The following is a 16,337-nucleotide window of genomic DNA, read 5'->3' on the forward strand; positions in this document are numbered from 1 at the left end:
GTTGAACGAGGACAACATTAGTGCAGCCCTGCACATAATTGTTGTCCTGTTGATGTCTCTTTACCAAGACACAAAATTAATCTGAAATCAGTGGTGACTCAAGTCAATCACCTTTATTATGTATTATAACAATCTGTCCATGAAATATATCACATAAACCTTCCTTAAGTCTCTTAATCATTGAAACAACTACTAGTACAGTGCCCGTCGGAAGTATGTATTCATGTGGGAGCATAGGGGGTATATTTGTGGGTGCAAAATGTGGGTTCATCATTACTTTTATATTTTTTGTATGGTGTATATTTCTGTAATGTATGTTTTTTGGAGTCGTGTATTTGTGTATCTTTCTGTTGTCTTTTTGTGCATAAATGTTTGCTGTTTTTTAATTTGTTTTTTTTTTTTTTTTGTAATGTATTTTTTTTTGAGTCATGTGTATTTTTGTATAATTATTGTTTTTGTTGCTATTGTAGTGTGATTCAGGAGTAATTTTGTGTATTTTTTGTATAAATATTTAGTTTTGTGTATTTTGAGCCATTTTCATATTTTTGTTGTATTTTTCTGTAAATGTATGTTTTTTTGAAGTCGAGTACAGTGCCCGGCGGAAGTATGTATTCATATAGTAGGAGCTTAAGAAGAGTTGTCAATTATAGGCATAATAATTACAACATACTCTGTAGCATTATAAAGGGGTATATTTGCAGGTGTAAAGTAAAATAGCGTGTGCAATTTCCCTGGTTTAATTTCTATGAGACATGTGCATGATAAATGTGTTTTTTTTTTAAAAGTCATTTTTATATTTTTTTCGTTTGGTGTATTTTTCTGTAATGTACAGTGCCCGTCGAAAGTATGCATTCATGTGGGATTATAAGTATTTAGTTTAGTGTATTTTGAGTCATTTTCATGTTTTTGTTGTCATTTGGTGTATTTTTCTGTGTTGTCTTTTGTGTAATTTTTGTATAAATATTTAGTTTTGTGTATTTTGAGTCATTTTCATATTTTTTGTTGTCGTTTAGTGTGTGTGTGCCTGCCTAACTTTCACTAAACTTCTCTATTTTCAGTAGTTAGGTGTAGTGGCAGGTGTGTCGTGAGTGAAGCTGCAGTAATCATCAGGCGGGCTTCACTATGTAGCACAGTTTACTGATCTGACCCAACACTACAGTCACTACCACCCAATGGACGGGTGTCACACACACACACGCGCGCACACACACACACACACACAGACGGTGATCGATAGTGAAGCGCACCTGATCGGTGTGTGTGTGTGTGTGAGACTCTCTACCTTGGACTCTCATCTCCTCCGTTGGTTCTCTCACACACGCGCTGCTGAGAAATGTGCAGCTTTAAACACAGCAGCCATTGCCGTCAATAACTTCCGGGTGAGGTCTGTCCGGTCTAAATAGCGAATGTCATCACCAAATAAAGAACTGTAAAAAGTATTTTTCCGCAAAAGAGAAAAGAGAAGTCCACGGGAGTTTGTTCACGCACCGGAAGTGAGCTGTGCAGTGAAATAGATATAGATGGTGCGCTAGCGCCCCCTCACACCCTGGGGTCAAAAGCTGAATAGGTTTCATTTTGGGGCCGTCCAGAAGTGAAATAAAATTAAAATAAACATTTTGAAATGACCAAATTACTCCAAAATAACAGATACACACACTCGGGGTATATGGAACCCGTTGACCGAGTTTCAGGTTGAACTCGCACCGCGTCAGGGAGATATTTGCTCCACTACACTTACGTTAATGTGCACAATGACTAGCTACGCAAAAGCAGAATGACATTTATTGATCCAGAAATGAACAGATCTTACCTTAACTTATATGCTCAGTTTCCTTTTTTGTTTTTAAATCCCTCTGAACCTCCATCCACGGTGGTTTTATCATCCAAGAGAGTCTTCATTTTTTATTAAATCCACCGCTATTTGGTCACTTTTAATATCTCTCTCTCACAAAGCGGCATTTTTAATGTTTCCGTCACATGACACTGGCTATAAAGACCAATTTCTTAGCTTTCATAAACTGGTAGAATTTCTCCGATAGAGCAAATATGAGCACAATTATGGTCATTTAAATTAATGTGTTCCCGAGATGCGTTCAGGGGCCCTGGGAAACAAAGTCCGATCGTAAAATCCTGCCATACAAGACATGAAAAGAGGACATGTCCGGGTAAATCTGGACGTATAGTTACTCTACGCAACAGCAGATATGAATTCAACAGCATGTACTGTCAACAACAAACCCAGAGTCGGTTAATGAGGATGTAAATTAACGTGATGACGTTTTTGTCTGTGGAAACCAGGTGGAACGAGTGAGCTGGTGAGCGAGTCCTTGCACCATGCCAGCAGAGGGACAGGAGAGGAGGGGATTCCTGCTGTGAGCTTGTAATGGTCCGAGCTAGCAGTGTGAGTACACCTCTAGAAATGTCATGACAAAAGAATCACTATAGACTCCAAAGGGAAATTTAGTAACAGTTATGTGTGACTACCACTGTCTATATAAACTGCAGGATCTATACAGTGCATGTTGCATGAAGAAATCAGCAAATGCTCTTTAGTCTTAATAGAACACTGAGAGGAGAGTGAGCACCCAGCTAAACTTAAAACATTTTCACCCAAAGTGATAGAGAGACTATGGATGAAAGACAGTGTTGTGCTTTGCTCTCCCTCACCCAGATCCAGGGAGCCAGAATAAAACACAGGCTCTTGGTTAGCTTTCAATGGCATTAAATGTTCCAGTACCAAGTCACAGCACTGCAGTGGTAAGCCCTCAACCTTGAATTACAGACCCCAAAAAGCTTGGAAGTAAAATTAGACCCTGAATGAAATTAAGTTTGTTAAATGGACATGGGAACTTGGACAGGCATAGTGTGGCACAGGGTCACAAAACCAAAAACACTGGATAGGTAATAGTATAACTGACTGTAACAGTTAAAATAGTTCATATGACCAGAGTGGTTACTCAGGGAGTGAAACAGACACAGTGTGTTTCTTTAACATAGAAGAGAAAATACTATTCACCTTGTGCCAAGATTCCTATGCGATGAATGGTTTTCTATACCACTTGTATCCTAAGTAACATCACAAACCAAATTTAGGTTATAATGCGGTGAATTTAACCTGCCAAGACATATAACCAACAATTACAAGGTTATTTTGCCAAAGGACTTCTTTAAAGGAGCATAGGGCAGGATCAAGAAACAAAAACTCCAAAATGACGTGACAATTCGGACATAATGCAGTACAAGATGCATTACACATCCAGTTTAAGGAAATCGGAATATATGTGTGTGGGTTCATTCTTTTTGGTTTTGAATGCTTCATCACTCATTAGCAGTGTTGGGAACATTACTTTAAAAAAATAATTAGTTATAGTTACTACTTGTTCCAAAAAGTAACTGAGTTAGTAATTGAATTACTCTAACTATTTGTGTTACTGTTAAAAAAAAAGTTGCTATATGTCAGAATTCAGATTTTTTAGATGCGTGTATCGTTGTGAGGTGCTTCATTAAATTTGAGTTGCTTACAACAGATGTCGACAAAGTCTTCACTCCTGGATATAATGAACACTTCACATGCACGTTCAGAATCAACTTTATTGACCAAGTAATGTATTGAATACACACGAGGAATTTGTCTTGGTGAACTGTGCTCTCTCTGATAGTGTAACATTAAATAATAACAATCAACTGGAATAAAGAAAAATAAATAAAAAAGAAGTATAACATAAATATAAAGAGTAGTTACACTAATAAAAACAATCAACTAGAAAAAAGAAAAATAAATAAAAAAGAAGTATAAACATAAATATAAAGAGTAGTTAGACTAATATGTGCAAACTAAATAAAATAACAAGATAATAATAATAATAATAATAATAATAATAATAATAATGATAATAATAATAATAATAATAATAATAATAATAATAATAATAATAATGAAATGAAATAAAAATACAATAATAATAACAAGATAATAGTGCAGTAGTGCATTGATGAGTAGTGCAGGTGAACATTTAAATGAAAATATTATGTCCATGAACATTCTCAGTGACAGGTTGATCCAGGGTTGATATGTTTAGTTCCAGGTTATTTCACAGTAACAGAAACAAGTCTGACACTCTATGACTGTTTAGAGTTGATCAGAATGACAGCCTGGGGGAAGAAACTGTTTTTATGGCTGGTAGTTTTTGCGTACAGTGATCTGTAGCGTCTGCCGGAGGGGAGGAGTTTAAACAGATTGTGTGCAGGGTGTGAGGGGTCTGCAGTGATGCTACCTGCCCGTTTCCTGACCCTGGACAGGTATAAGTCTTGGATGGAGGGCAGATCAACACCAATGATCTTTTCTGCAGTCCTGATTATCCGTTGTAGTCTGTGTCTGTCTAGTTTGGTTGTAGATCCAAACTAGACAATGATGGAGGTGCACAGAACAGACTGAATGATGGAGGTGTAGAACATGATCAGCAGCTCCTGGGGCAGGTTGAACTTCCTCAGCTGTGCCTTTTTCCTGGTTTCATGCCTTTGACCACAATTAATTTAAAGTAATGTTTGTATCGCCACCTTAAAAATGCCAACTTTTCATCGAACTGCTCAACACTCGCCATCTCTGCTGCTTCATCAAATCTGTAGTGGTTGTGTGTGTGGCGCGTGTGCTGGCACATGTGTAAAAACACTGGCTCTGATTGGCTATCATGAAACATGAGGGCGCCTTAGCCAATCATAATCACTCACCTTGTTTTTAACCCACCTCCTCACTACAGCTGCGTATGAAGCCAGGGGTGCTTTCGGATAACATTTTATTTAATCAATGCATGTAACGCACCACATTTAGCATTCAGTAACGTTAATGGCATTGTAACGGCGTAAAAAGTAATTAGTTAGATTACCCCGTTACTGAATAATTACAAAAATGCTGTTACCGTTATTTTAAACGCCGTTATTCCCAACACTGCTCCAATAGCATTAAAAACTTTTAATTAATGTTTATTTTTTCACAAATCCTGTCCTATGCTTCTTTAAAAATGCATGAGGCAGAACCCCTATTTTGCTTGCCAGTGTATTTACTGAGCATTCTGTTTGTTGTTTAGTTTTTTTTCATTGTGCTGCTGGCAGTTCGAGTCACCAGCAAAGATGGTATGGAACGGTCATGTCTAACAAAATTGTCAAACTTTCTTTGTTGAGACAAACTTGTATATCAATAAAAACAGACCAGGAAAAAGGAGACAGTGAGTGGGAGTTATATGTAGAACAGAAAATACAAAAAGGAGCAAGGGCCAGGATGCCAGGATACAGGGAATTTTTTTTTCTTTTTTTTTTTTAAATGGGGAAAATTTCATGCCACATTGCCTGGACGCCAAAAACACTTGGAGTGGGCCGCGGAAAGCCTGACCTTTGAGGAAGCTGTCTGCTATTTGAGCCTAGGGCTTCGGGAGCCTGGCCTCCTCTCTTGAGGTCCATCAACAGGCCTCAGCTTTCCTTCCCTATTCTATTCATTAGCCATGCTCTATGATTCAGCTTCCTCTGAACCATTCAAGAGCTCCCTGAGGAAAGAGACTGCTGGAGAGAGGAGACGGAGGAGTGAGAAAGAAAGAAGCAGGTCACAGGGCCCAGCTGGGGCCCAGCTCTCAGCAGCTGTAAACCCTCCTGTCTTCTCGAGAGGTGTAAAAAGAAGTAAGGAGGATAAGAAAAAAGAGCCAGTAAATCATATGTCAGATTGCAGCATACAGAATCATAATTACCAGATTTAGGGGATGTCAATCAAAATTGCATTGCTGATTGTTTTAAACTAACAATTTCAAATTTAAAGGGTGCCTGAGTCACTAGTACTCCAACAACTATTTAGTGAGAGAGGGAAAGAACAGTATAATAAACAACCCTGAGGCACAAATTTATGAAAGGCATCCATTGGTTAAATGGTAAATGGTAAATGGACTTGATTTTATATAGCACTTTATCACCACACTGAAGCAGTCTCAAAGCGCTTTACACATCAGCTCATTCACCCAATCACTCTCACATTCACACACCAGTGGGACAGGACTGCCATGCAAGGTGCTAGTCGACCACTGGGAGCAACTTAGGGTTCAGTGTCTTGCCCAAGGACACTTCGACACATAGTCAGGTACTGGGATCGAACACCCAACCTCTCGATCAGAAGACGACCCACTACCACCTGAGCCACGGTCGCCCCTTAAGGTTAAGTTTGTGATTTAACAGAAAAGCCAGCAATTACCCAGATTCAATTAACCGCATCTAATAAGTTAATCCATTTTTTTTCCTATTACCCTACCACACCGCACAGTTTCATATCAAAGCAATCCCCAAAAGGCTTCAATCTCTTCTTGATCTGAGAGCTCCTATTGCTTGCTCTGTATTCTTTACAGTTGCACATTATTCATTTTATTTTTTTCCACTTTAAATCTTGTAAATTCCATATTTTTTAGAAATATTTATAATTTTTTAAAGAAAATATTAGTTTTTAACTCCTGTGAGGAAACAAAATAAATACTAACACATAAAAACGCATAATTAAACAAAAATGTATGTCAGATACAATTAAAGATAGATAGATAAAGGTAGATAAAAGTTGTAGTGACATAGATTATTCTGACTGCTCCGTTTTAATTATTTGTATGTCATATAAATATGTATGAGAAGTGCATTGATGTCACCCAATTTCTCTCATGGATCAATGGCTTACTGACTCTGAGCAGGTTTATTGATTGAGATGTTGTTAGAATGTAACATTCTAATAACGTTGCTTCAACGGACTTATATTTTGTAAACCGGAAGTTCCCACTGAAACGGTTGTATTTGAGGTAGCTTGCTGACTGTGAATGTGTACTTACGAAGCACGGAAAAAAGGCTGGTATAAAAAGAATTAGAAGACCACATGGACTGAGTTATTCTTAGTTAGCCAGGAACAACAGTTCAAACACTGAGCAGGGGAAGATGATTAAAGTTGATCACGTTGTCACGGGGCAGAGCTTTACAGACACAGTAAAGTTAAACGGGTACTGGTGACTCTGTATTTAGGAGTCGGTGATGAGTTGCGTTGCTTTTTAGACAGTGTTTGTGGTGGTTTAAGATGAGTTTAATGCAGCCAATCACAATCACAGCACTAACATTCAGCGTTGCCTTGACACCTAGTCAGGATTTTTGGCAGGTGCACGTAAGGTTACGGCGTGGGGGCCTACGTCGACGTAGAGGGCTAGGGCATCGACCTGACGCAGAAGCAAAAATTAGGCTTAACAGGGTCGTGGCAGGTGCTGGAGCCATCACAGCTGACTAAGAGTGTGGGGTAAAGCTTAGACAGGATGTCAGTCTATTGTAAAAATAGCACACACAGACTGACAAGCTGAGTGTTAGCAGTTGGGTTGAACCTCTCCATTGCTAACTACTCTACGAGAATACTAATAAGCACTACATAAATAAAACTAATTGCTCATACTTATAAACACCCTTTTTCTACCATTTGACTTTCAGATCTAAGTATGATTTTTACACAAAGCAGCAGCTTTTCAGAAGACTTAAGATGGTCTGAGTTAGCAGTCCTCAATCAGTGCAATTGGTTGTTTAATTAATTGACCAATTCCAATCATAAACCAATGTGACAATTTAGTAGCTGATCTACCCTTTTATGTAGGCAATCAACCGAAATGCCTACTAATGGCATTTTTGCATTAAATACAACAGTGCAAATGCATAGCTGGCATAAAGCTTTCAAGTTGCAATGTAGAGAACAAATTAATTATATCCACTGCTTTATCCAAATACTGTTCCAGAAACTTAATGACATCCTGAGCAGTAGTTTATTATAAGTTACAGCAGCGGTAGGCAATCGCAAAGAACAGACATGCTACCCATTTCCCACCCACTACTATCACCACAGCCACAGCCGTCTGCTTGACAGAACAGATGCAAGCTCCCACTGAAACCTCGAGTGAACTTGATGAGATAGAGAAAAGAAGCGTCCCACACAACTGACAACCAACAGATAATCAATTGGATGGTAATCATTTCTATATTGACCATAAGGTGTCCTACACATCCCACTGAGACATTATCTTTGGCACATACAAAACATGTATGTGTTTTAGAGAGGCAGCAAAGAAAACTCTTGCTTCCTATCTTTCCCGAGTAACAGACAAAAATAATTGAAGGCTGAGAAAAGAGTGAATGGGGGCTTGGGGGTCATTGAGCTTTGTATAAAATATAATCCTTCATCTCGATTACTGCCTCATACTAGGAATCCTCCTTCTTCTCTTTCCTTGGCTGTGCAGCAGTCATAGCTACTTGTCAATTTAGAATACAAATTAGCATTGTATCAAGGGAATCCAGGGGCCTGTTTCATCAGTAAGGCAGAGAGACACACAGTATTGAAAGCTTTTGCCGCTACACACAGTGAGGGTCATACATTGACACTGAAAATGCCAACTTTCTGCCTGAGCCAGATTAAAAGAATGGAAGAAAAAGATAATATTTCACCATTGCAGCTAGCCTTGTCTACTTCCAGAAAGTGACTCAAAACAAATGGATTGCTGGATGTAGTACTATGGGGTTTCAAATAGTTATAAGTAAAAGTTAGAAATAAAGAGTTAAGAAAAGATATTCACAAAATTATATTTGCTTGATTATTAGTTACAAATTGCAGGATATTATGGCAAACATGTCCTATTATTTGTGTTAAGTGAACCTGTCCATGCTAATGGCAGAAACAAAACTGCAATGATGCGCAGCCAAAAAGCAGACAGACATTATCTCAACTATCACAATCTATTCAACATATTTTGTGCTTCACCAGATCCTAACTCAGTTGTTAAAAAGCATGGGTAACTCTGGGAGGAGGATGGTAAAAGGCTTTACCAGAAAAAAAAAGAAGAGAAAGAAAGATGGAAAGAAATTCAAAGAAGGAAAAAAAAAGCAGTAGACATTTATTGTGTTGGCTCTGACAAGGGTATGGCCGCCTCTCGGTTTTAATGTCAGTGTAATGTCGTGTGCCAGCTGTGATAACAGTCTATAGTAATCTCCCACTGGATTCCGGATGTTCAATGTTCAACATTACTCTCTGGCTTTGATATAGATCTATGCTTTCTTCTGGTTATCTGGGCTCCTAGGCAGCAGAGATTGTAGATACCCATCTGCTGCTCTTTGATTCTGATTGGTTGGTCAACAGCAAAAACCAAATCCAGGTTCAATCTGGGGCACAGACAGGAAGTATGATAGGACAAGACACGGAAACGCATTCTTCCCAATTCAACATCATCTTTTTGTTGCAAAGCCTTTAAACTATTGACAGTGTGGGCGGTGGCCTGAGAAGAAGCTTTTGCAAATGTTATTGTCAGGCAGATTTTTTTAGAAACAGCTTTCTCCAGAGCTCTCTCCATGCGGCTCCGTTGTTGCAGTAAAGTAGATCATGGAGGTGATGATGATACTATTGCTGGTCAAAGCCTTTGCTGCAGACCTGCTTTTTAACAGAGATACACATCATACTGAATGGCCCACCGTGACATACAGTAAGTGCCCTGCAGAGAGCTGCAAGCAAGCTTGGTAGGAACAGCACCTCTCAACACAGCAGCTTGTTATAACAAAGGTGGCTTTAAGCAATGCCCAATAAAAAGTCCAATTAGACCTTTTCTTCATACTATCTGTACCATGCTTAGGTGAGTCATTGCTTATCTCAGGGCACACAAGATACATCCTTCCTTCTTCCTCAAGGTGCTTATGACTTTGGTCAATTTTTTAAGAGCGAAAAACAACACACTCGGCAGCATCTTTTTAATAATGCAGCAATATTAAAATTGTGACTTATAATGCCTCAACCCACACCCATTGAAAGACTGCAGAGAAAGAGAGCACACTTGGAGAAAAACACTGTGTGGTATGGTTTTACTCCTCTGGGCATTTAAAGTCAGACAGATTCTCTCTTGCACAATTTGTGAATGTAAATTCGTAATTCAAATGTTTGAGAAGTTGAATAATTAAATATCCTTTCTCCTTCAAACCAGTCAATTTGTACCTTGCAGCTGCCCTAAATCCTATTCCCTCATCTTTCTAACCACCTGTTTGACTGTGTCATGGGCTCTTCGGTCAGCAAGCTATTCCTCTACAACAAAATCTGAATAAAAACTGTTTTAGAGGTGCAGATTTTGTTCCTGTTTTGAGAATCTAAAAAACTGACCAGGTTAGTAAGATTACTATTGCTACTGATGATTGGACATTGTTGAAGAGGGAGGTGAATTGAGCATCTGAGACCAGAATTATCTGCCAAATGTCTCACACCTCGGTACCTCTTTGAGTAACCCTATACAGCCAAAGAGCACAAACAAACTGCAAGCCTCTAAAACCCTTGGATCATTTTGAAAAGGGATGTGGCACGTTAAGTGAAATCTACTTTTGATGCCGACATTAGGATTCAAGTTTCTGGCAGCTGAAACCAAAGCTTCTCCTTGAGGCTGAACTGCAGTGTTGGACAGGATACCTAAATGTGGTGTGTGCGTGAGTTTTGGTGGTGGCTTTCAGCAGTTTGGCCAAAGGTTACTGTTTAAAGAGGTTTTTCCACTGATTAGCACTAATATGGTGAACTACAGAGCTGCCAATTGCGTGATTACAGTCATGCAATTTAACACATTCTCACACCACACGCCACACTTGACATTTCTCATGCTTATATTTCCCCATTTTTTCATGATAATGAACTTTGATCCTCATGGCCTGCCGTAGCTCGAGTAACTCTGATTGACTGACCGAGATAACCAATCCCAGACCAATCCATGTCTCCGTGTGCTTAAATCTAACCAACCACGGCAGGCATCACACAATAATGAACCAATCAAAAGCAGCGTAAGGCGGATTTTGACGAGCTGTCTCTCGACACAGCATGCACCGACTCATGACATGCTTTCAGAAAGAAAGTGTTTCTAGAAGTAGACGCCGTCTGACATGGTATGTAACTACCCAGTTTTGCTCACTGTTTATATTGCTGTGTGTGTGTTATAGTGTTAGTTCGCTCATCTAAAAAACTACCCCCCCCCGTGCAAGGATACAGACAGTCAGCTGTGTTAGCGACTGTCTGTCAGAGGCTCAGTACAGATGTCTGTCTGTACTGTAAAACTATCAGTTCTGAGTGTTAAACACTGAGAGACGTTTGAGGAAACACTGCATGTGTTTCTCTTCTCTAACTAACTCTCTGTCGCTCCTCAGCAGAGATCTGCTGCTGCTAATGGGGCCGTTTCCACACTTAAAGAGACAGTGTCCTGAATGTGATTTAATTTTTTACTCACTAAAATGACTTTCAGCAACTCAGAACTGCCCTGAAAAAAGCAACACTACATAATTTAATTACATTTCAGCCTTAAGAAAAAAGTCAAAAGTGACACAAAATGTTATTGTGCAGCTTGATTAATAAAAGGCTCTTTGTGGCTCCACTGACTTTGACCCGTTATTGTTTTTCTTGTAAAACTATTGATAAAAAATACATGGTTTGTATCGCCTATTGCCATTTTGAGGAAAAATGTGTAGATATGAGTATTGGTCCATATCACCCAGGCCTCATGTAACCAAAGCAGTAACGTTTTATCTTGTAAAGGATATGATTGTCTGAACTGTGTGAAATGAGGCGTTCAAACACTGCTTACAGCAGGATTTTATTAATATGAGTGTGTTACCTCAATAACAAATGGAAATCACTAGACTGATCTGCTGCCTTGTTATGTAGCAAGTAGGGATGTAATGATTAATCGTAAGGCAGTTAAAAATCGATTCATAGGTATCACGGTTCCAGTGACGTGCTGTCAGGGTAGGCAAGGTAGGCAGTGCCTACCCAAGGGTGAACTGATATTTTGATTATCTAATTATAATTTTTTTTTTTTTTTTTTTAATTATAAGTTATTTATTTTTCCATTTCCAATAGCCTACAGTACCTACAAGTTTGAAAGTGTCCGCATTTTGTGCGTTTCATAGCCCAAATTACTAAACAGCACTATTTCCTGGAACAGCTGCACAACAGCTGTCTTTTTTTTTTTTTTCGCTCCGCTGTAAGGCAGAGGGAGGCCACGCCCCATCCCAAAGGCACGTCGCTCTTCTGCCTCCGTTCCCATTGCGTGATTTTACGTGTTTGCGCATGCGCAGTCAGGTCCACAAGATGAAAACCATTTACGCGTAAAGGCAGCGTAGAGAGCTGCCTTTGCACGTAACTGCGCTATGCTAAATGCTATACGTAAGTTCACAGAACATTAGTGAATAGATGACACGTGACTGCTGCTGCATGAGATATATCTTGTTGGGAGAGTATGGTGGCTATATTAAATAATTGTTTATGTTTCTTTAATGGTGTTTATGATGTTGATTTTGTTAGATGGCTAAACACTTGTTCATGTGGATCTTATTGGGTTTTTTCTTTCTTATTATGAATTTTATATTTTGATGAGCGCGTTTAGATGACTTTGTTGGTAATTGCTTTATACAAATAAAATTGATTTGAATTGAATTAACACTTGACAGCAGAAAAATATGAAATTGTCATTGGTGGTCTCAATTTGCAACGTGCCTACCCAGCCCTAGTGGTCACGGCACATCACTGCACGGTTCATATCGATACTCTGAAAATTGAATCGCAGTACTTTTTTTATCTATATCTATTTATCTTCTCTTGTCCAAAAGCGTTTAAGAGTAGTAGGCGGAATCGCCTACTACTCGTAAACATGTTCATAAATGATTCCTTACCCCTTTAGCATCGAAAGAATATCTGTAATATTACGTGAATATCTGAAAAAGTCAAGTTTTTTTATTAGCTCTGTCTGCTAGTGAATAGCATCTCTTTTTCACAGCTAGATTAGCTGCATGGCAACCGACCACTGGGTTACCAGCTTTGCTGGTCCAAACAAATATCTGATGTAAATATAGTACAATGACTGCTTTTTTAAAAGTCCAATTGTTAAGGCACAAAATAAATTTTCAGTTGCACTTTTAAAAAGAAAAGGAACTATTATGCAGTTTTGCATAGTTTACTGTAGAGCCAGAATTTAAATTAATAGGCTTCTTCTTCATTTGTATTATTCCTTTATTTATTTCATTCAAGATTTATTTTTAGTTAAATTGCATTGTTTTGAATAGTTTATCAAGGGATTCTTTTGACAATGAAAAATAAAAGGAAAACAGTATAGTTTTTTATAGTTTTTTTCCCCCAAAAAATAAAGGAATATTTTTCAGTCATCATTTTTCTACAGTCCAATTTTGTAAAATAAATTGTGAGAGAATCGTATCGTGAACCCAGTATTGTGAATCGAATCGTATCGGGAGTTGAGTGAATCGTTACATCCCTATTGGTTTAAATCCTATTTTTATGACAGAACCAACTTTGTTCATGTTAAAGGGGAGGTATGATGAAAACATCACTTTATAATGGTTTTGCTACAGTGATGTACATCCCCATAGCCTCATTCAGAGGGCCAAAGTTGAAAAAGTTCTGTTTCCTCCCAACTTGTTATTCCACATTTTGTAAAAAGTAAGCTCAAAACGGGCCTCCTCCTGACAATCCTCTCTCCTCCTACCATAGATAATACATGCCTCGTAGAATGTGAGCTCCTCCCTCTCTAACTATCTAACAGCTAAAACAAACACTGCGGTTTAATATACGTAGAATATATATTATACTTTATTGCCATATATGTAAATGCGAACTGCACTACTGGACGCCCAAACTGCACTACTTTTTCTGCTGCTGATCGTGTTGGGAGTCACTGCTTGGAGCCACGGCTATTGTTCACACACATCAGCTGTTAGCACTCCGTGCTAATGCTACACCAGCCTATGCAGCGAGACCTGACATCGCTTGTGAACTGAAGTGGAAACGATGGGGATGTTCACGGGGAGCAGTTCGGGGTTAAGGGACTTGCTCAACATCCCACAGTGACGGCCCCGGTGAGGCTTGAACCGGCAACCCTCCGATTACAAGCCCAGGAGCTCCCAGTTTTAGTACGGGAGGCTGCTACCCTCTCCACCTTTAAGGCTAATGTCAAAACCATATAATAGCTTTAACCTAACCACTAGGAACAAAGCTTAAACATAAAAATAGGAACTAAAAACTCAGATCATAAACTAGAACACCAACATTACATTCAAACACAATCCACCATCTACACATAGTACACATAAAAGATGCTGTCCTGAAAGACACAGTCGTGCTGGGTTGTGGTTAATCCCCCACTTCTGCCCCCTGTTGTACACCCACCACACTGCTTACACACCATGCAAAACCATACTCGCTCTCATTCCACTCACACATAGTCTAGCATAGGGCCGGGTGGGATGACCAAAAATGTATATCGAGGTATTTTTCAAAATTCTAACTGTTTCCGGTACATAACGTTTTTTTTTTGTTTTATTTTAATATATTAGGGCAGGGATAAACGATTATTTTTTAAACGATTAATCTAGCGATTATTTTTTTGATGCATCGATTAATCTAACAATTCATTTTTCCAGTTCGATTCAATTTGATTATTGATTATCTCCCCATTAATTGACTAAACAATTTATGATGTCACGGCGGGTGTTTCCTCCTTGTCCTGTCGACGCTCTGCCGTCTGGTTACACCCGGGATAAAGGACGAGGGTTACGGGGAAATTGCCTTGCACTTTTGAAACTCGGAGGAGCCACTCACGTTATTCTCTGGCACCACCATCTTTTTTTTTCCATCCACCACCAGGCCCAGGCTACATCCATCCACCACCACACCCAGGCTACAGCCATCCACCACCAGGCCCAGGCTACATCCATCCACCACCAGGCCCAGGCTACATCCATCCACCACCAGGCCCAGGCTACATCCATCCACCACCAGGCCTTGGCTACATCCATCCACCACCAGGCCCAGGCTACATCCATCCACCACCAGGACTTGGCTCCAGCCATCCACCACTAGGCCCAGGCTCCAGCCATCCACCACCAGGCCCAGGCTTTAGTCACACAAAGGGCCCAAAGAAAACCCATGTGATGGAAGAGTTGGATGATATTAAAAAAACACTGAATTTTTGTCAGATGACATGTCTATAATAAAGAATCAACAAAAACAGTTAATCGAGCTAATAATGGATCAGGTCAGAAAGCTGTGTTAAAAGTGCTGAAAAAGACAAAAAGATTTCTGATTTTGAGAGGAGAATTGACGATCTGGAGCAGTATTCCCACATGAATGATGTGGTCATCAGTGGGCTTTATATGTGGGGACAATAGTCAAATAATTAATAATTTCATAAACACACAGTATGCACTTATACCCAACTATTACCAGACCTACAATAATAACATCTCATTCTGCAACTCTTATCGATAACATTTTAACAAATCAAATTTTGAAGAAGACTGTAAATGGAATATTGGTCAGTGATATTAGTGACCATCTTCCTATGTTCACAGTATATGATAAAAACTTGCGAGTTAAACAGGAGACTACAAGTGAGCATGTTAGAGTTATATCTAAGGATTCATTAAATGTTTTTTAAAAAAGATTTACTTCAGCAAAAGTGGGACAATATTCTAAATGATAATAATGTTAATAGTGCTTATAATAATTTTTGTTGCGATTCAAAAAACTTTATGACAGAACCTGTCCACTAAAAAAACAAAAGAAAAGACCAAAATATAAAGATTGTCCATGGATTACAAAAGGATTGCAGAGCGCACGTAAAAATAAAAACACTCTACAAAGAATTTCTTACATTAAAAACAAAAGAATCTGAATTACAATATAAACATTACAACAAGCTAACTCAGTGATTTTCAACCAGTGTGCCGCGACACACTAATGTGCCGTGAGAGATCGTTAGGTGTGCCGCGGGAAATTATCTAATATCACCTAATTAACCATTGTCGGGTGTCTGTGCTGTAATAAAGTGTAACAGATAATGTAATACTCTTCTATTTCAGTGGGTGGCAGCAGAGGGCGATAAATGCCTGTAAAGACAATAGAGTTAGTGCTGCACGACACGTGACAGTTTGGGATCTCAGCAAGACGAGCAAGTGACAGTGATGGAGAAGATTTTGAGAAGGGAAAATGCAAATGCCGAACAGGGCCCTGGACAAAATTCTGACACAGATGAAGGCCCTAGTATGAGTGGTCAAAAGAAAAAAGACAAGACGGTGAGCTCGAGGCAATACAGCGAAAGCTATCTTTCATTTGGATTTACTTTCACCGGGGATGCGACAGCACCGACGCTGCTGTGCTTGGTGTGTAGTGAGAAGCTATCCAATAGCGCCATGGTGCCAAGCAAGCTTAAACACCATCTCCGAACGAAACACCCTTCCGTTCAAAACAAGCCGATGGACTATTTTGTACGCTTACG

The 16,337-nt window shown here is 39.2% G+C and overlaps 1 protein-coding gene and 1 long non-coding RNA gene across 7 annotated transcripts in view; one reads left to right on the forward strand and one right to left on the reverse strand.

Annotated features, from left to right (window-relative positions):
* Nucleotides 1-15,622, forward strand: part of LOC114470347 (uncharacterized) — a 35,131-nt gene extending 19,509 nt beyond the window's left edge. The window contains exons 3-4 of the long non-coding RNA XR_003674860.1: nt 2,299-2,401; nt 14,705-15,622. This is a non-coding gene — a long non-coding RNA (uncharacterized LOC114470347). The remainder of the gene's footprint in view (nt 1-2,298; nt 2,402-14,704) is intronic.
* The window catches only part of fbrsl1 (fibrosin-like 1), a 408,768-nt gene that overhangs the window by 60,897 nt on the left and 331,534 nt on the right, over nt 1-16,337 (reverse strand). The gene's annotated exons all lie outside the window — the stretch shown is intronic.

The sequence above is a fragment of the Gouania willdenowi genome, chromosome 9 (assembly GCF_900634775.1).
Source record: "Gouania willdenowi chromosome 9, fGouWil2.1, whole genome shotgun sequence".
Lineage (NCBI taxonomy): Eukaryota > Metazoa > Chordata > Actinopteri > Blenniiformes > Gobiesocidae > Gouania > Gouania willdenowi.